At 54.6% G+C, this 18,041-nt stretch overlaps 11 non-coding genes across 11 annotated transcripts; all 11 read right to left on the bottom strand.

The window, feature by feature from the left end:
• Positions 1 to 6: 6 nt before the first annotated feature.
• LOC130707933 (small nucleolar RNA SNORD116) lies at positions 7 to 98 on the bottom strand. Its single transcript, XR_009007963.1, has one exon. It is a non-coding gene; the product is annotated as a small nucleolar RNA SNORD116 (small nucleolar RNA).
• A 388-nt stretch (positions 99 to 486) lies between these two features.
• LOC130707993 (small nucleolar RNA SNORD116) lies at positions 487 to 579 on the bottom strand. The gene has a single exon (XR_009008022.1). It is a non-coding gene; the product is annotated as a small nucleolar RNA SNORD116 (small nucleolar RNA).
• A 2,447-nt stretch (positions 580 to 3,026) lies between these two features.
• On the bottom strand, positions 3,027 to 3,118 carry LOC130707801 (small nucleolar RNA SNORD116). The gene has a single exon (XR_009007831.1). It is a non-coding gene; the product is annotated as a small nucleolar RNA SNORD116 (small nucleolar RNA).
• Positions 3,119 to 5,527: 2,409 nt separating this feature from the next.
• Positions 5,528 to 5,619, bottom strand: LOC130707932 (small nucleolar RNA SNORD116). The gene has a single exon (XR_009007962.1). It is a non-coding gene; the product is annotated as a small nucleolar RNA SNORD116 (small nucleolar RNA).
• Positions 5,620 to 6,007: 388 nt separating this feature from the next.
• LOC130707992 (small nucleolar RNA SNORD116) lies at positions 6,008 to 6,100 on the bottom strand. Its single transcript, XR_009008021.1, has one exon. It is a non-coding gene; the product is annotated as a small nucleolar RNA SNORD116 (small nucleolar RNA).
• Positions 6,101 to 8,547: 2,447 nt separating this feature from the next.
• Positions 8,548 to 8,639, bottom strand: LOC130707800 (small nucleolar RNA SNORD116). The gene has a single exon (XR_009007830.1). It is a non-coding gene; the product is annotated as a small nucleolar RNA SNORD116 (small nucleolar RNA).
• A 2,408-nt stretch (positions 8,640 to 11,047) lies between these two features.
• On the bottom strand, positions 11,048 to 11,139 carry LOC130707919 (small nucleolar RNA SNORD116). The gene has a single exon (XR_009007948.1). It is a non-coding gene; the product is annotated as a small nucleolar RNA SNORD116 (small nucleolar RNA).
• A 388-nt stretch (positions 11,140 to 11,527) lies between these two features.
• Positions 11,528 to 11,620, bottom strand: LOC130707991 (small nucleolar RNA SNORD116). The gene has a single exon (XR_009008020.1). It is a non-coding gene; the product is annotated as a small nucleolar RNA SNORD116 (small nucleolar RNA).
• A 2,447-nt stretch (positions 11,621 to 14,067) lies between these two features.
• On the bottom strand, positions 14,068 to 14,159 carry LOC130707799 (small nucleolar RNA SNORD116). The gene has a single exon (XR_009007829.1). It is a non-coding gene; the product is annotated as a small nucleolar RNA SNORD116 (small nucleolar RNA).
• A 2,409-nt stretch (positions 14,160 to 16,568) lies between these two features.
• LOC130707931 (small nucleolar RNA SNORD116) lies at positions 16,569 to 16,660 on the bottom strand. Its single transcript, XR_009007961.1, has one exon. It is a non-coding gene; the product is annotated as a small nucleolar RNA SNORD116 (small nucleolar RNA).
• A 388-nt stretch (positions 16,661 to 17,048) lies between these two features.
• On the bottom strand, positions 17,049 to 17,141 carry LOC130707990 (small nucleolar RNA SNORD116). The gene has a single exon (XR_009008019.1). It is a non-coding gene; the product is annotated as a small nucleolar RNA SNORD116 (small nucleolar RNA).
• Between the last annotated feature and the right edge of the window lie 900 nt (positions 17,142 to 18,041).

Genomic DNA, 18,041 nt, shown 5'->3' with positions numbered 1-18,041 from the left:
CGTGCTGGATATCAGTTAGGATGAGAAGACGGTAGGTATTGCTCATTCATTTTGTTTAGATTTCCAAGGAATGCATTTATGGGAGTCATCACTGATCCACGCTCCTGCTCAAAGGCTGGACATGCAAAGTCGCGGACTGTCAGCAATCTCAATCCTCTCAGCAGTAGGGAGCGGCCAGACTCGAGCCACGGGGCAGGAAGTGCACCCAAGTCTCAGGGCATCGGAGCTCGGGTGCCCCAGGAAGAGCACAGAATGTGACGGTGTAGTCGCGCGGCACAAGTCTCCGTGGCCAAACATCTATGTTTCTTCAAAGAAGTTCCGTTTACCCCCACAAGGTTTCTACCAGGAACCTTGTCGAGCCAGAGGCGATGCCCTTCGATCACACAGAAAGCTATTGGCATTGGAGATATTCCAATGCCCAAACTGGCAGGGCAAACCCTTGCAGCAACTGGGTTACTTGCCCTGGCGCCTTCTATTTTCGCCCCCGGGCCCGTCAGTGACATGACCGCGGAGAAACCTGAGACCCATTCATTTGTTCAGAGTTCCAAGCAGTGCATTTATGGGAGTCATCATCAATCCACCTGCTCAAAGGCTGCACGTTCAAAGTCGCAGGCTCCACCACGGGGCAGCCACCGATCTCAAGCATGTCAGCAGTCAGGAGCGGCCAGAGCCGACCCACGGGGCTGCAAATGGATCTAAGGATCATGGCATCATATCTGGGGTGCCCCTGGAAGAGCCAAGAAGGTGAGGGTGTAGTCTCAGTGCACAAGTCCCCGTGGCCAAACATCTAGGTTTCTGCAAAGAAATTCCGCTCACCACCACAAGGTTCCTACTAGGATACTAAAGGACTTCACGCCAAAACCACTCTGACACTCTTTCGCCTCACCTTGCCTCACCTTGCCACACTGTCCTCACCTCCCTAGGTGTCACGGAGTATACAGAGGGCCACATGCTGCTGCAGGTGTTTGTTCCCTGGCACTCCACCACCTGCCTCAGGGTGACAGAACACAGGGATGTTTGAGAAAAGTGAAGGGGCGCACAGAGGCAAAGGGTGATACCGCCCAGCGATGTGCACTATATCTCCCCTCAACATTTAATTTGCAGCCCATCATGTCTGTGTGTCCACAGCCAAACGTGAATGCATCGTGGCACAGATGCCTTCAGAGCACACGCGCATCAGCACAAAGAGCAGGGCCGTCCATCAACCCCCTGGTATGGGCCTTGAACTTCCCCGCCTGAGCCACCTCCCCGCCGACACAGCATAGGGATGTCATCCTGAACCGCTGAGACACCCTCAGGGGAACTGGGATTACTCAGCGGAAGAGCCACTGCCCTCTGGAGAACCAAACCAATCCTGGTGCATACGCTTCCACACAATGGACTCACCCTCAAGGGGAAATGTGATCCCTGAGATCTTCCACAAGGGAACGGCCCTTGGCCAAATGGGACGACCTCCAACAAAAGCAGCTTGTAGGGACCGGTGACAAAACGCACCAGAGGAACTCCTGGACTGAACAATGGAGATTCACCTGCAGCCATACTTCCTGGCCTGCTGCCAAGACTGGCAACCTACCCTTGGCCCACACACAAAGCTAATGGCATGGGAATCATTCTGACGCCCAATGTGGCGGGGCAAACCCTTGCAGCAATTGTGTAACTTGCAGTGGTGTCTGGTACTTTCACACTCTGGGCCCATCAGTGACGTGACATTGGGGAAACCCTGGGGCCCAGGTCCTCTACAAGCCACTTGTTACCCACAGCCATGCAACGACAGAACCCAGACAACAGCCTAGACACTTGAACTGGTATGACTTGTCTCCCCTTTGGCCAGGCTCGCCGGATACCACAGTCTCGGTGTACCAGCGGTGGCAGGAAAAATGACACCCACACCACACATCCTCTCCTGCCCTTAAACCTGTAGCCTTTCCTTGGCAGCCGACTCCCTTGTCTCTGCATGGTTGCGCCCAATGACCTCCGGGTACAGCTCCAATCCTCAGGGAACGCTATGAGGGCCAGGTATAGAAACGATGCTTGGCTGTCCTCAGGAACACCTTCACATCTTCAACACAGGGGGAACGTGGCCAGACAGGGACAAAACACCCCAAGGCCTCCAAATCGGCCCCCATGAGAAGACACCATACTGTGCCATGAAGGCAACCATTCACTGGCACAAGGACCCGCCATGAAGCAAATCGACCAAGGAGAGGAAAGAGGCGGGACAGTCCACAACTGTGCTCCCGTATTCCCTCCCTACACGTGCCTCCAGATGCTCCTGAGGGAATCCCAAATGTGTTCTGGGAACCCCATGGCCACCGTCGATGTATCCACCCACCAATAAACCGGTGGGCTTAGCCAGCCATCTCACGTGTCTCTTTCACACGCCTTGCCTTACTCTCTCTCCACCAGGATCCCAACGTGTCACGGCAAGATGCCAGAGCCACCCCTCACCAAAGAAGCTTGCCGTGACCAAGTCTGACTAAGGCATTTTTCAGCCCCTTCACACAGCACGCACAAGCAGGACACAACCTGAGGAGGAGCCATCAGATTGGCCAAACTCCCAGGAACAGTGACCCATTTGATTTCTCCCCTCATCAGGAGAAACCTAAACTGCATCTGGTCTCCCACGCAGAACATGACAAAGAAGCCTGCCCTAGGCCTGGAATCCTCTTCTGACCCTGAGCCTACAAACGTCAGTTTCTTTGAGGCCACAAGGCAATGACCAGCAGGTGGGGGCAGCCTGTAGAAAACAAGTGCAGGCGGCAGAACCATCAATGGCTCATGCTTCCTCTCCTACCTGCATCCTAAACCGTGGCAGGGGACAGCAGTCCTGGCTAGATCAAGGAACCCAGAGACGGCACGCTGTCCCAAGCCTTCCCACCTGCATTGGCATCCCAGGCTCCTTTCCCAATGGCTCTTCTCCCCATGAGATGACCACAACCCTCAACTTGAACAACGTGGCTGTGGACACCCACGACCGCAAATGCAACGTGAACCTCTCCCTACTTTCCTTTTGGGAGCCACGTGCTGGACCTCAGTTCCAACGAGGAGACGGTAGGGATTTCTCACTCATTTTGTTCAGATTTCCAAGGAATGCATTTGTGGGAGTCATCATCGATCCAAGCACATGCTCGAACGGTGGACATGCAAAGCTGCAGATTCCACCACGGGACGGCCAGCGAGCTGAATCATATCAGCGTACAGAAGTGGCCAGAGCCGAGCCATGGGTCAGGAAATGCAGCCAGTTCTCAGGGCATCAAAGCTCGTGTTCCCCGAGAAAAGACCAGAAGGTGAGGGTGTAGCCCCGGTGCACACGTTCCTGTCGCCAAACCTTTAGGTTTAGCAAAGAAGTGTCGCTTACCGCAACAAGGGTTAAAGCAGGATCCTCATGGAATGCACGCCAACACCCCTCCGAGACTCCTTCGCCTGGCCTCGCCTTGCCACACCGTCCTCACTTCAACGGGTATCAGGGATTATACGGATGGCCCCAGGCTGCTGCTGGCATTCCTTCCCTGGCATTCCACCTGGCTCGGGGTGAGAGAACACACACATGCTTGAGGAGGGTGCCCGTGCGCACCGAGGGAAAGGGCGATACCACCCAGCGATGTGTGTTCTATCTCTCCTCAACATTTCATTTGCTGTCCATCTTGCCTGTGTGTCCACAGCCAAACGTGAAAGCATTGTGTCACAGGTGCCTTCAGAGCGTGCGGCCATCAGGACAAAGAGTGCCGCTGACCAAGAACCCCCTGTTCTCGGACCATGAAATTCCTCTCCTGAGCCATCTGCCCTCCATCACAGCAAAAGGATGTCTTCTTGTTCCCCTGAGACACCCTCAGGACAACAGGGCCCCCTCAGCCTAAGAGCAAGTGCCCTCTATGGGAACAAACACGCCTTTGGCACTTATGATTAAACACAGTGGACATGCTCTCAAGGGGAGAGGTCTTCCATAAGGGAAGGGCCCTTGGCCGAATATGACGTCCTCCATCAAAAGCGGCGCGTAGGGACCCATGAAAAAGGGCACCTGAGGAACCCCTGGACTGATCAAGGGAGACTCACCAGCAGGTATACTTCCTCATCTCCTGCGAAGTCAGAGGAACTTCCCTAGGAACGCAACCAAAGCTAATGGCAAGGGAGCCATTCCAATGCCCAAAGTGGCGGGCCAAACCCTTGCAGCAATGGGTAACTTACTGTAGCACCTTGCACATTTGCATTCTTCCCTTCAAGGACAAGACCTTGGAGAAACCATGAGACCCAGGTCCTCCAGAACCAACGTGTCACCCACAGCCGTGCAATGAGAGAACGCATCCAACATCCTGCACCCTTGAACCGGCGTGACTTCTCTGGCTTGAAGCCATGCACGCTGGAGATCACAGGCTCACAGCAGCAGAAGGTGGCAGGACAAAATGACCCCGGCAGCACACATTCACTCCAGCCCTTAAACCTGTAGCGTTTCCTTGGCAGCCAACTCCCTTCTTTCTGCATGGTTGGGCCCAAAGACCTCCGGGAAGAGCGCCAAACCTCAGGGAATGCTATGCCGACCTGGTATAGCAAGGACGCTGGGCTGTCCTAAGGAACACATTAACATCCTCAACATAGGGGCAATGAGGCCACACAGGGACAAAACATCCCAACGGCTCCAAATCGGTCCCAGTGAGAAGACACCATCCTGTGCCGTGAAGGCATCATTCGCTGGAACAAGGATCCGCCGTGAAGCACATTGAGAAAGGAGAGGAAAAGGTTGGCATGGTCCACGAATGTGCACCTGTATTCCTTCTCTACACGGGACTCCAAATGCTCCTGAAGATATCCCAAAAGAGTTCCGGGAACCCTATGTCCACCGACCATCTATCCACCCAACAGTAAGCCTGTGGGCTTAGCCAACACTCTCACGTGTATTTCCCGCTCGCCTTGCCTTCCTCTCTCCACCAGGATCCAAACGAATCCACCCCTCACCTAAGTAGCTTGATATCCCCTGGATTTGCCTAAGGCATTTTCCAACCTCTCCCCACACAACACACAAGCAGGACACAACCCAAGGAGGCGCCATCAGCGTCGCCCAAATCCCGGGGACAGTGGCCCATTTCATTTCCCCCGACCATCAGGGCAAACCTAAACTATATCCCACCTCCCAAGCTGAACAGGACATAGAGGCCTGGCCTGGCCAGGACTCCTTCTCTGACCCTGAGTGCAGAGACTTCTGTTTCCTTGCGGGAACAAGGCAACGGCCTGAGCTTGAGGGTGGCCTGTAGATCTCAATGGCAAGCCAGAGGAGTACCAGTGGCTCACGCTTCCTTTCGCACCTGCACGCTGACCGCGGCAGGGGATAGCAGTTCTGGCTAGACTCAGGTGCCCAGAGACGTCAAGTTGTCCTTAGCCCTCCCATGTAGATGGACATCCCAGGCTCCTTTCCACATGGCTCTTTCTGCACGAGAAGCCCGCCACCCTCAACTTGAACAATGTTGCTGCGCACGCCCACAGTAGCAAATGCAACATGGACCTCTTCCTAATTTTCCTTTGGGAGCCACGTGCTGGATATCAGTTAGGATGAGAAGACGGTAGGTATTGCTCATTCATTTTGTTTAGATTTCCAAGGAATGCATTTATGGGAGTCATCACTGATCCACGCTCCTGCTCAAAGGCTGGACATGCAAAGTCGCGGACTGTCAGCAATCTCAATCCTCTCAGCAGTAGGGAGCGGCCAGACTCGAGCCACGGGGCAGGAAGTGCACCCAAGTCTCAGGGCATCGGAGCTCGGGTGCCCCAGGAAGAGCACAGAATGTGACGGTGTAGTCGCGCGGCACAAGTCTCCGTGGCCAAACATCTATGTTTCTTCAAAGAAGTTCCGTTTACCCCCACAAGGTTTCTACCAGGAACCTTGTCGAGCCAGAGGCGATGCCCTTCGATCACACAGAAAGCTATTGGCATTGGAGATATTCCAATGCCCAAACTGGCAGGGCAAACCCTTGCAGCAACTGGGTTACTTGCCCTGGCGCCTTCTATTTTCGCCCCCGGGCCCGTCAGTGACATGACCGCGGAGAAACCTGAGACCCATTCATTTGTTCAGAGTTCCAAGCAGTGCATTTATGGGAGTCATCATCAATCCACCTGCTCAAAGGCTGCACGTTCAAAGTCGCAGGCTCCACCACGGGGCAGCCACCGATCTCAAGCATGTCAGCAGTCAGGAGCGGCCAGAGCCGACCCACGGGGCTGCAAATGGATCTAAGGATCATGGCATCATATCTGGGGTGCCCCTGGAAGAGCCAAGAAGGTGAGGGTGTAGTCTCAGTGCACAAGTCCCCGTGGCCAAACATTTAGGTTTCTGCAAAGAAATTCCGCTCACCACCACAAGGTTCCTACTAGGATACTAAAGGACTTCACGCCAAAACCACTCTGACACTCTTTCGCCTCACCTTGCCTCACCTTGCCACACTGTCCTCACCTCCCTAGGTGTCACGGAGTATACAGAGGGCCACATGCTGCTGCAGGTGTTTGTTCCCTGGCACTCCACCACCTGCCTCAGGGTGACAGAACACAGGGATGTTTGAGAAAAGTGAAGGGGCGCACAGAGGCAAAGGGTGATACCGCCCAGCGATGTGCACTATATCTCCCCTCAACATTTAATTTGCAGCCCATCATGTCTGTGTGTCCACAGCCAAACGTGAATGCATCGTGGCACAGATGCCTTCAGAGCACACGCGCATCAGCACAAAGAGCAGGGCCGTCCATCAACCCCCTGGTATGGGCCTTGAACTTCCCCGCCTGAGCCACCTCCCCGCCGACACAGCATAGGGATGTCATCCTGAACCGCTGAGACACCCTCAGGGGAACTGGGATTACTCAGCGGAAGAGCCACTGCCCTCTGGAGAACCAAACCAATCCTGGTGCATACGCTTCCACACAATGGACTCACCCTCAAGGGGAAATGTGATCCCTGAGATCTTCCACAAGGGAACGGCCCTTGGCCAAATGGGACGACCTCCAACAAAAGCAGCTTGTAGGGACCGGTGACAAAACGCACCAGAGGAACTCCTGGACTGAACAATGGAGATTCACCTGCAGCCATACTTCCTGGCCTGCTGCCAAGACTGGCAACCTACCCTTGGCCCACACACAAAGCTAATGGCATGGGAATCATTCTGACGCCCAATGTGGCGGGGCAAACCCTTGCAGCAATTGTGTAACTTGCAGTGGTGTCTGGTACTTTCACACTCTGGGCCCATCAGTGACGTGACATTGGGGAAACCCTGGGGCCCAGGTCCTCTACAAGCCACTTGTTACCCACAGCCATGCAACGACAGAACCCAGACAACAGCCTAGACACTTGAACTGGTATGACTTGTCTCCCCTTTGGCCAGGCTCGCCGGATACCACAGTCTCGGTGTACCAGCGGTGGCAGGAAATATGACACCCACACCACACATCCTCTCCTGCCCTTAAACCTGTAGCCTTTCCTTGGCAGCCGACTCCCTTGTCTCTGCATGGTTGCGCCCAATGACCTCCGGGTACAGCTCCAATCCTCAGGGAACGCTATGAGGGCCAGGTATAGAAACGATGCTTGGCTGTCCTCAGGAACACCTTCACATCTTCAACACAGGGGGAACGTGGCCAGACAGGGACAAAACACCCCAAGGCCTCCAAATCGGCCCCCATGAGAAGACACCATACTGTGCCATGAAGGCAACCATTCACTGGCACAAGGACCCGCCATGAAGCAAATCGACCAAGGAGAGGAAAGAGGCGGGACAGTCCACAACTGTGCTCCCGTATTCCCTCCCTACACGTGCCTCCAGATGCTCCTGAGGGAATCCCAAATGTGTTCTGGGAACCCCATGGCCACCGTCGATGTATCCACCCACCAATAAACCGGTGGGCTTAGCCAGCCATCTCACGTGTCTCTTTCACACGCCTTGCCTTACTCTCTCTCCACCAGGATCCCAACGTGTCACGGCAAGATGCCAGAGCCACCCCTCACCAAAGAAGCTTGCCGTGACCAAGTCTGACTAAGGCATTTTTCAGCCCCTTCACACAGCACGCACAAGCAGGACACAACCTGAGGAGGAGCCATCAGATTGGCCAAACTCCCAGGAACAGTGACCCATTTGATTTCTCCCCTCATCAGGAGAAACCTAAACTGCATCTGGTCTCCCACGCAGAACATGACAAAGAAGCCTGCCCTAGGCCTGGAATCCTCTTCTGACCCTGAGCCTACAAACGTCAGTTTCTTTGAGGCCACAAGGCAATGACCAGCAGGTGGGGGCAGCCTGTAGAAAACAAGTGCAGGCGGCAGAACCATCAATGGCTCATGCTTCCTCTCCTACCTGCATCCTAAACCGTGGCAGGGGACAGCAGTCCTGGCTAGATCAAGGAACCCAGAGACGGCACGCTGTCCCAAGCCTTCCCACCTGCATTGGCATCCCAGGCTCCTTTCCCAATGGCTCTTCTCCCCATGAGATGACCACAACCCTCAACTTGAACAACGTGGCTGTGGACACCCACGACCGCAAATGCAACGTGAACCTCTCCCTACTTTCCTTTTGGGAGCCACGTGCTGGACCTCAGTTCCAACGAGGAGACGGTAGGGATTTCTCACTCATTTTGTTCAGATTTCCAAGGAATGCATTTGTGGGAGTCATCATCGATCCAAGCACATGCTCGAACGGTGGACATGCAAAGTTGCAGATTCCACCACGGGACGGCCAGCGAGCTGAATCATATCAGCGTACAGAAGTGGCCAGAGCCGAGCCATGGGTCAGGAAATGCAGCCAGTTCTCAGGGCATCAAAGCTCGTGTTCCCCGAGAAAAGACCAGAAGGTGAGGGTGTAGCCCCGGTGCACAGGTTCCTGTCGCCAAACCTTTAGGTTTAGCAAAGAAGTGTCGCTTACCGCAACAAGGGTTAAAGCAGGATCCTCATGGAATGCACGCCAACACCCCTCCGAGACTCCTTCGCCTGGCCTCGCCTTGCCACACCGTCCTCACTTCAACGGGTATCAGGGATTATACGGATGGCCCCAGGCTGCTGCTGGCATTCCTTCCCTGGCATTCCACCTGGCTCGGGGTGAGAGAACACACACATGCTTGAGGAGGGTGCCCGTGCGCACCGAGGGAAAGGGCGATACCACCCAGCGATGTGTGTTCTATCTCTCCTCAACATTTCATTTGCTGTCCATCTTGCCTGTGTGTCCACAGCCAAACGTGAAAGCATTGTGTCACAGGTGCCTTCAGAGCGTGCGGCCATCAGGACAAAGAGTGCCGCTGACCAAGAACCCCCTGTTCTCGGACCATGAAATTCCTCTCCTGAGCCATCTGCCCTCCATCACAGCAAAAGGATGTCTTCCTGTTCCCCTGAGACACCCTCAGGACAACAGGGCCCCCTCAGCCTAAGAGCAAGTGCCCTCTATGGGAACAAACACGCCTTTGGCACTTATGATTAAACACAGTGGACATGCTCTCAAGGGGAGAGGTCTTCCATAAGGGAAGGGCCCTTGGCCGAATATGACGTCCTCCATCAAAAGCGGCGCGTAGGGACCCATGAAAAAGGGCACCTGAGGAACCCCTGGACTGATCAAGGGAGACTCACCAGCAGGTATACTTCCTCATCTCCTGCCAAGTCAGAGGAACTTCCCTAGGAACGCAACCAAAGCTAATGGCAAGGGAGCCATTCCAATGCCCAAAGTGGCGGGCCAAACCCTTGCAGCAATGGGTAACTTACTGTAGCACCTTGCACATTTGCATTCTTCCCTTCAAGGACAAGACCTTGGAGAAACCATGAGACCCAGGTCCTCCAGAACCAACGTGTCACCCACAGCCGTGCAATGAGAGAACGCATCCAACATCCTGCACCCTTGAACCGGCGTGACTTCTCTGGCTTGAAGCCATGCACGCTGGAGATCACAGGCTCACAGCAGCAGAAGGTGGCAGGACAAAATGACCCCGGCAGCACACATTCACTCCAGCCCTTAAACCTGTAGCGTTTCCTTGGCAGCCAACTCCCTTCTTTCTGCATGGTTGGGCCCAAAGACCTCCGGGAAGAGCGCCAAACCTCAGGGAATGCTATGCCGACCTGGTATAGCAGTGACGCTGGGCTGTCCTAAGGAACACCTTAACATCCTCAACATAGGGGCAATGAGGCCACACAGGGACAAAACATCCCAACGGCTCCAAATCGGTCCCAGTGAGAAGACACCATCCTGTGCCGTGAAGGCACCATTCGCTGGAACAAGGATCCGCCGTGAAGCAATTGAGAAAGGAGAGGAAAAGGTTGGCATGGTCCACGAATGTGCACCTGTATTCCTTCTCTACACGGGACTCCAAATGCTCCTGAAGATATCCCAAAAGAGTTCCGGGAACCCTATGTCCACCGACCATCTATCCACCCAACAGTAAGCCTGTGGGCTTAGCCAACACTCTCACGTGTATTTCCCGCTCGCCTTGCCTTCCTCTCTCCACCAGGATCCAAACGAATCCACCCCTCACCTAAGTAGCTTGATATCCCCTGGATTTGCCTAAGGCATTTTCCAACCTCTCCACACACAACACACAAGCAGGACACAACCCAAGGAGGCGCCATCAGCGTCGCCCAAATCCCGGGGACAGTGGCCCATTTCATTTCCCCCGACCATCAGGGCAAACCTAAACTATATCCCACCTCCCAAGCTGAACAGGACATAGAGGCCTGGCCTGGCCAGGACTCCTTCTCTGACCCTGAGTGCAGAGACTTCTGTTTCCTTGCGGGAACAAGGCAACGGCCTGAGCTTGAGGGTGGCCTGTAGATCTCAATGGCAAGCCAGAGGAGTACCAGTGGCTCACGCTTCCTTTCGCACCCGCACGCTGACCACGGCAGGGGATAGCAGTTCTGGCTAGACTCAGGTGCCCAGAGACGTCAAGTTGTCCTTAGCCCTCCCATGTAGATGGACATCCCAGGCTCCTTTCCACATGGCTCTTTCTGCACGAGGAGCCCGCCACCCTCAACTTGAACAATGTTGCTGTGCACGCCCACAGTAGCAAATGCAACATGGACCTCTTCCTAATTTTCCTTTAGGAGCCACGTGCTGGATCTCAGTTAGGATGAGAAGACGGTAGGTATTGCTCATTCATTTTGTTTAGATTTCCAAGGAATGCATTTATGGGAGTCATCACTGATCCACGCTCCTGCTCAAAGGCTGGACATGCAAAGTCGCGGACTGTCAGCAAGCTCAATCCTCTCAGCAGTAGGGAGCGGCCAGACTCGAGCCACGGGGCAGGAAGTGCACCCAAGTCTCAGGGCATCGGAGCTCGTGTGCCCCAGGAAGAGCTCAGAATGTGACGGTGTAGTCTCGCGGCACAAGTCTCCGTGGCCAAACATCTATGTTTATTCAAAGAAGTGCCGTTTACCCCCACAAGGTTTCTACCAGGAACCTTGTCCAGCCAGAGGCGATGCCCTTCGATCACACAGAAATCTATTGGCATTGGAGATATTCCAATGCCCAAACTGGCAGGGCAAACCCTTGCAGCAACTGGGTTACTTGCCCTGGCGCCTTGTATTTTCGCCCCCGGGCCCGTCAGTGACATGACCGCGGAGAAACCTGAGACCCATTCATTTGTTCAGAGTTCCAAGCAGTGCATTTATGGGAGTCATCATCAATCCACCTGCTCAAAGGCTGCACGTTCAAAGTCGCAGGCTCCACCACGGGGCAGCCACCGATCTCAAGCATGTCAGCAGTCAGGAGTGGCCAGAGCCGACCCACGGGGCTGCAAATGGATCTAAGGATCATGGCATCATATCTGGGGTGCCCCTGGAAGAGCCAAGAAGGTGAGGGTGTAGTCTCAGTGCACAAGTCCCCGTGGCCAAACATCTAGGTTTCTGCAAAGAAATTCCGCTCACCACCACAAGGTTGCTACTAGGATACTAAAGGACTTCACGCCAAAACCACTCTGACACTCTTTCGCCTCGCCTTGCCTCACCTTGCCACAGTGTCCTCACCTCGCCAGGTGTCACGGACTATACAGAGGGCCACATGCTGCTGCAGGTGTTTGTTCCCTGGCACTCCACCACCTGCCTCAGGGTGACAGAACAAAGGGATGTTTGAGAAAAGTGAAGGGGCACACAGAGGCAAAGGGTGATACCGCCCAGCGATGTGCACTATATCTCCCCTCAACATTTAATTTGCAGCCCATCATGTCTGTGTGTCCACAGCCAAACGTGAATGCATCGTGGCACAGATGCCTTCAGAGCACACGGGCATCAGCACAAAGAGCAGGGCCGTCCATCAACCCCCTGGTATGGGCCTTGAACTTCCCCGCCTGAGCCACCTCCCCGCCGACACAGCATAGGGATGTCATCCTGAACCGCTGAGACACCCTCAGGGGAACTGGGATTACTCAGCGTAAGAGCCACTGCCCTCTGGAGAACCAAACCAATCCTGGTGCATACGCTTCCACACAATGGACTCACCCTCAAGGGGAAATGTGATCCCTGAGATCTTCCACAAGGGAACGGCCCTTGGTCAAATGGGACGACCTCCAACAAAAGCAGCTTGTAGGGACCGGTGACAAAACGCACCAGAGGAACTCCTGGACTGAACAATGGAGATTCACCTGCAGCCATACTTCCTGGCCTGCTGCCAAGACTGGCAACCTACCCTTGGCCCACACACAAAGCTAATGGCATGGGAATCATTCTGACGCCCAATGTGGCGGGGCAAACCCTTGCAGCAATTGTGTAACTTGCAGTGGTGTCTGGTACTTTCACACTCTGGGCCCATCAGTGACGTGACATTGGGGAAACCCTGGGGCCCAGGTCCTCTACAAGCCACTTGTTACCCACAGCCATGCAACGACAGAACCCAGACAACAGCCTAGACACTTGAACTGGTATGACTTGTCTCCCCTTTGGCCAGGCTCGCCGGATACCACAGTCTCGGTGTACCAGCGGTGGCAGGAAATATGACACCCACACCACACATCCTCTCCTGCCCTTAAACCTGTAGCCTTTCCTTGGCAGCCGACTCCCTTGTCTCTGCATGGTTGCGCCCAATGACCTCCGGGTACAGCTCCAATCCTCAGGGAACGCTATGAGGGCCAGGTATAGAAACGATGCTTGGCTGTCCTCAGGAACACCTTCACATCTTCAACACAGGGGGAACGTGGCCAGACAGGGACAAAACACCCCAAGGCCTCCAAATCGGCCCCCATGAGAAGACACCATACTGTGCCATGAAGGCAACCATTCACTGGCACAAGGACCCGCCATGAAGCAAATCGACCAAGGAGAGGAAAGAGGCGGGACAGTCCACAACTGTGCTCCCGTATTCCCTCCCTACACGTGCCTCCAGATGCTCCTGAGGGAATCCCAAATGTGTTCTGGGAACCCCATGGCCACCGTCGATGTATCCACCCACCAATAAACCGGTGGGCTTAGCCAGCCATCTCACGTGTCTCTTTCACACGCCTTGCCTTACTCTCTCTCCACCAGGATCCCAACGTGTCACGGCAAGATGCCAGAGCCACCCCTCACCAAAGAAGCTTGCCGTGACCAAGTCTGACTAAGGCATTTTTCAGCCCCTTCACACAGCACGCACAAGCAGGACACAACCTGAGGAGGAGCCATCAGATTGGCCAAACTCCCAGGAACAGTGACCCATTTGATTTCTCCCCTCATCAGGAGAAACCTAAACTGCATCTGGTCTCCCACGCAGAACATGACAAAGAAGCCTGCCCTAGGCCTGGAATCCTCTTCTGACCCTGAGCCTACAAACGTCAGTTTCTTTGAGGCCACAAGGCAATGACCAGCAGGTGGGGGCAGCCTGTAGAAAACAAGTGCAGGCGGCAGAACCATCAATGGCTCATGCTTCCTCTCCTACCTGCATCCTAAACCGTGGCAGGGGACAGCAGTCCTGGCTAGATCAAGGAACCCAGAGACGGCACGCTGTCCCAAGCCTTCCCACCTGCATTGGCATCCCAGGCTCCTTTCCCAATGGCTCTTCTCCCCATGAGATGACCACAACCCTCAACTTGAACAACGTGGCTGTGGACACCCACGACCGCAAATGCAACGTGAACCTCTCCCTACTTTCCTTTTGGGAGCCACGTGCTGGACCTCAGTTCCAACGAGGAGACGGTAGGGATTTCTCACTCATTTTGTTCAGATTTCCAAGGAATGCATTTGTGGGAGTCATCATCGATCCAAGCACATGCTCGAACGGTGGACATGCAAAGTTGCAGATTCCACCACGGGACGGCCAGCGAGCTGAATCATATCAGCGTACAGAAGTGGCCAGAGCCGAGCCATGGGTCAGGAAATGCAGCCAGTTCTCAGGGCATCAAAGCTCGTGTTCCCCGAGAAAAGACCAGAAGGTGAGGGTGTAGCCCCGGTGCACACGTTCCTGTCGCCAAACCTTTAGGTTTAGCAAAGAAGTGTCGCTTACCGCAACAAGGGTTAAAGCAGGATCCTCATGGAATGCACGCCAACACCCCTCCGAGACTCCTTCGCCTGGCCTCGCCTTGCCACACCGTCCTCACTTCAACGGGTATCAGGGATTATACGGATGGCCCCAGGCTGCTGCTGGCATTCCTTCCCTGGCATTCCACCTGGCTCGGGGTGAGAGAACACACACATGCTTGAGGAGGGTGCCCGTGCGCACCGAGGGAAAGGGCGATACCACCCAGCGATGTGTGTTCTATCTCTCCTCAACATTTCATTTGCTGTCCATCTTGCCTGTGTGTCCACAGCCAAACGTGAAAGCATTGTGTCACAGGTGCCTTCAGAGCGTGCGGCCATCAGGACAAAGAGTGCCGCTGACCAAGAACCCCCTGTTCTCGGACCATGAAATTCCTCTCCTGAGCCATCTGCCCTCCATCACAGCAAAAGGATGTCTTCCTGTTCCCCTGAGACACCCTCAGGACAACAGGGCCCCCTCAGCCTAAGAGCAAGTGCCCTCTATGGGAACAAACACGCCTTTGGCACTTATGATTAAACACAGTGGACATGCTCTCAAGGGGAGAGGTCTTCCATAAGGGAAGGGCCCTTGGCCGAATATGACGTCCTCCATCAAAAGCGGCGCGTAGGGACCCATGAAAAAGGGCACCTGAGGAACCCCTGGACTGATCAAGGGAGACTCACCAGCAGGTATACTTCCTCATCTCCTGCGAAGTCAGAGGAACTTCCCTAGGAACGCAACCAAAGCTAATGGCAAGGGAGCCATTCCAATGCCCAAAGTGGCGGGCCAAACCCTTGCAGCAATGGGTAACTTACTGTAGCACCTTGCACATTTGCATTCTTCCCTTCAAGGACAAGACCTTGGAGAAACCATGAGACCCAGGTCCTCCAGAACCAACGTGTCACCCACAGCCGTGCAATGAGAGAATGCATCCAACATCCTGCACCCTTGAACCGGCGTGACTTCTCTGGCTTGAAGCCATGCACGCTGGAGATCACAGGCTCAGAGCACCAGAAGGTGGCAGGACAAAATGACCCCGGCAGCACACATTCACTCCAGCCCTTAAACCTGTAGCGTTTCCTTGGCAGCCAACTCCCTTCTTTCTGCATGGTTGGGCCCAAAGACCTCCGGGAAGAGCGCCAAACCTCAGGGAATGCTATGCCGACCTGGTATAGCAAGGACGCTGGGCTGTCCTAAGGAACACCTTAACATCCTCAACATAGGGGCAATGAGGCCACACAGGGACAAAACATCCCAACGGCTCCAAATCGGTCCCAGTGAGAAGACACCATCCTGTGCCGTGAAGGCACCATTCGCTGGAACAAGGATCCGCCGTGAAGCACATTGAGAAAGGAGAGGAAAAGGTTGGCATGGTCCACGAATGTGCACCTGTATTCCTTCTCTACACGGGACTCCAAATGCTCCTGAAGATATCCCAAAAGAGTTCCGGGAACCCTATGTCCACCGACCATCTATCCACCCAACAGTAAGCCTGTGGGCTTAGCCAACACTCTCACGTGTATTTCCCGCTCGCCTTGCCTTCCTCTCTCCACCAGGATCCAAACGAATCCACCCCTCACCTAAGTAGCTTGATATCCCCTGGATTTGCCTAAGGCATTTTCCAACCTCTCCCCACACAACACACAAGCAGGACACAACCCAAGGAGGCGCCATCAGCGTCGCCCAAATCCCGGGGACAGTGGCCCATTTCATTTCCCCCGACCATCAGGGCAAACCTAAACTATATCCCACCTCCCAAGCTGAACAGGACATAGAGGCCTGGCCTGGCCAGGACTCCTTCTCTGACCCTGAGTGCAGAGACTTCTGTTTCCTTGCGGGAACAAGGCAACGGCCTGAGCTTGAGGGTGGCCTGTAGATCTCAATGGCAAGCCAGAGGAGTACCAGTGGCTCACGCTTCCTTTCGCACCTGCACGCTGACCGCGGCAGGGGATAGCAGTTCTGGCTAGACTCAGGTGCCCAGAGACGTCAAGTTGTCCTTAGCCCTCCCATGTAGATGGACATCCCAGGCTCCTTTCCACATGGCTCTTTCTGCACGAGAAGCCCGCCACCCTCAACTTGAACAATGTTGCTGCGCACGCCCACAGTAGCAAATGCAACATGGACCTCTTCCTAATTTTCCTTTGGGAGCCACGTGCTGGATATCAGTTAGGATGAGAAGACGGTAGGTATTGCTCATTCATTTTGTTTAGATTTCCAAGGAATGCATTTATGGGAGTCATCACTGATCCACGCTCCTGCTCAAAGGCTGGACATGCAAAGTCGCGGACTGTCAGCAATCTCAATCCTCTCAGCAGTAGGGAGCGGCCAGACTCGAGCCACGGGGCAGGAAGTGCACCCAAGTCTCAGGGCATCGGAGCTCGGGTGCCCCAGGAAGAGCACAGAATGTGACGGTGTAGTCGCGCGGCACAAGTCTCCGTGGCCAAACATCTATGTTTCTTCAAAGAAGTTCCGTTTACCCCCACAAGGTTTCTACCAGGAACCTTGTCGAGCCAGAGGCGATGCCCTTCGATCACACAGAAAGCTATTGGCATTGGAGATATTCCAATGCCCAAACTGGCAGGGCAAACCCTTGCAGCAACTGGGTTACTTGCCCTGGCGCCTTCTATTTTCGCCCCCGGGCCCGTCAGTGACATGACCGCGGAGAAACCTGAGACCCATTCATTTGTTCAGAGTTCCAAGCAGTGCATTTATGGGAGTCATCATCAATCCACCTGCTCAAAGGCTGCACGTTCAAAGTCGCAGGCTCCACCACGGGGCAGCCACCGATCTCAAGCATGTCAGCAGTCAGGAGCGGCCAGAGCCGACCCACGGGGCTGCAAATGGATCTAAGGATCATGGCATCATATCTGGGGTGCCCCTGGAAGAGCCAAGAAGGTGAGGGTGTAGTCTCAGTGCACAAGTCCCCGTGGCCAAACATCTAGGTTTCTGCAAAGAAATTCCGCTCACCACCACAAGGTTCCTACTAGGATACTAAAGGACTTCACGCCAAAACCACTCTGACACTCTTTCGCCTCACCTTGCCTCACCTTGCCACACTGTCCTCACCTCCCTAGGTGTCACGGAGTATACAGAGGGCCACATGCTGCTGCAGGTGTTTGTTCCCTGGCACTCCACCACCTGCCTCAGGGTGACAGAACACAGGGATGTTTGAGAAAAGTGAAGGGGTGCACAGAGGCAAAGGGTGATACCGCCCAGCGATGTGCACTATATCTCCCCTCAACATTTAATTTGCAGCCCATCATGTCTGTGTGTCCACAGCCAAACGTGAATGCATCGTGGCACAGATGCCTTCAGAGCACACGGGCATCAGCACAAAGAGCAGGGCCGTCCATCAACCCCCTGGTATGGGCCTTGAACTTCCCCGCCTGAGCCACCTCCCCGCCGACACAGCATAGGGATGTCATCCTGAACCGCTGAGACACCCTCAGGGGAACTGGGATTACTCAGCGTAAGAGCCACTGCCCTCTGGAGAACCAAACCAATCCTGGTGCATACGCTTCCACACAATGGACTCACCCTCAAGGGGAAATGTGATCCCTGAGATCTTCCACAAGGGAACGGCCCTTGGCCAAATGGGACGACCTCCAACAAAAGCAGCTTGTAGGGACC

The sequence above is a fragment of the Balaenoptera acutorostrata genome, chromosome 3, assembly GCF_949987535.1.
Source record: "Balaenoptera acutorostrata chromosome 3, mBalAcu1.1, whole genome shotgun sequence".
NCBI classification, from domain to species: domain Eukaryota; kingdom Metazoa; phylum Chordata; class Mammalia; order Artiodactyla; family Balaenopteridae; genus Balaenoptera; species Balaenoptera acutorostrata.
Note: the sequence above shows the minus strand (reverse complement) of the source record. Positions and strands in the feature narration are given on the sequence as shown.